General features: G+C 45.0%; 1 protein-coding gene and 1 long non-coding RNA gene across 2 annotated transcripts in view; one reads left to right on the forward strand and one right to left on the reverse strand.

Moving 5' to 3' along the window:
* The window catches only part of tmem121ab (transmembrane protein 121Ab), a 63,130-nt gene extending 62,055 nt beyond the window's left edge, over positions 1 to 1,075 (reverse strand). Inside the window, exon 1 of the mRNA XM_015057712.1 lies at positions 550 to 1,075. The gene's annotated coding sequence lies outside the window, so the exon portion shown is untranslated. The remainder of the gene's footprint in view (positions 1 to 549) is intronic.
* The window catches only part of LOC106963010 (uncharacterized), a 180,825-nt gene that overhangs the window by 51,836 nt on the left and 127,692 nt on the right, over positions 1 to 1,297 (forward strand). The window lies entirely within an intron of this gene.

Below are 1,297 nucleotides of genomic sequence, written 5' to 3' on the forward strand. Positions count from 1 at the left end.
GGTTTTAAGGGGGGGGCGCGTGCTAACGGTGGGTTGGGTTATTTTTTTTTTTTTTTTTCCGCTCTTCTGTCTCGCGCGCGGACCTGAGGCACGAGCAGATGCTGCTTGGGCACGCGCTGCCTCTCGAGCCAGCTGCCTTAAATAAAGCTGACGAGAGCAAACGGAAGCTCGCCTTTTATCAAAGCAGAGATAAAACCTTATTTTTACTTGTTTCAAAACATGTTTCGTGACCACTTGATGTCACATTTTAATAATCTCATGAATGGACCAAAAAATATACGAATGTGGAACCTAAAAAAAGCGACAAGAGGAGTGAGAATAAGGATGGTTGAAAGTGAAAGAGCTGCTAAATAAATGACCAAACGCTTAAGCGTCAAACTTCACGTAAACTGGACTTTCTGATAATTATGTCAAGTGCCATATTGATCTTAATGTGTGTCATGTCCTTTTAGAATGGGAAAGAGTGATTTTGTCTCCATTTCTATCCCACCCTTTCTTGTTCCCCTGAACATGGAAAGGCAAAAAGCCGCTGTTGAACTCCGCTCTTACCTCCAGAGAACGGCGAGTCGCTGTCCAGGGTTCCCGGGATGCTCACTCTCTGTCCAGGGTGCTGAATCTCATCTCCGGCTCCGCGCAAGGTCGCTTTGTAAATCCGCTGCGTGGAGGCGCTGAAAACGCCGGTACAACAGGGGGAGAAAGAAAAAAAAAAAAAAAAGAAGAAGCAGAAGAAGAAAAACTGCTGCCTGGCCGCTGTGAAGTTAAAGAGAATCCCAATCCCAACACGCCGAGCGACGGCTGCTCGAAACCCGCTTGCAAAATACGTGAGTTCGCATTCAGGACCGTGAATATTGAAAGCGAAGCCTGTTGGCCAAATGGAACCGCTTTGGCAAGTGTAATTGCTGAGGCTTCTTGGCCAGTTGCTTCTTCCTCCGGATAGGCTTAAATACCTCCCCCTCCTCCCTCTCTCTCTCTCTCCTCTCCTCCCTATCTCCCCTGTTCTCAGTCTCTATCAATCACAGCTCCCATTCAAATATGTTGGAGCGACATGAAGCGAGAGCCTAATTTTGTAGACTGCAACAGACATGAGCGAACTACTGCCAGTACTGGCACAGGGCTCACCGTGGTAAAGGCATCGTTGATTGAACTATAAAGTCAGAACTGAAGAGATGGTTGTTTCTTATGTTAGACAAACAGTTCTGATACATGAGGCGTTTAAATCTAAACCAATCAAGGTTTTTTTTTTTTTTTTTTTTTTTTTTTGGGTTTTTATTTTAAAAAATTAGGGGGCGGTTATTTA

This window comes from Poecilia latipinna, unplaced genomic scaffold, assembly GCF_001443285.1.
Source record: "Poecilia latipinna isolate Pla-1442-1.1 unplaced genomic scaffold, P_latipinna-1.0 Scaffold61, whole genome shotgun sequence".
Lineage (NCBI taxonomy): Eukaryota > Metazoa > Chordata > Actinopteri > Cyprinodontiformes > Poeciliidae > Poecilia > Poecilia latipinna.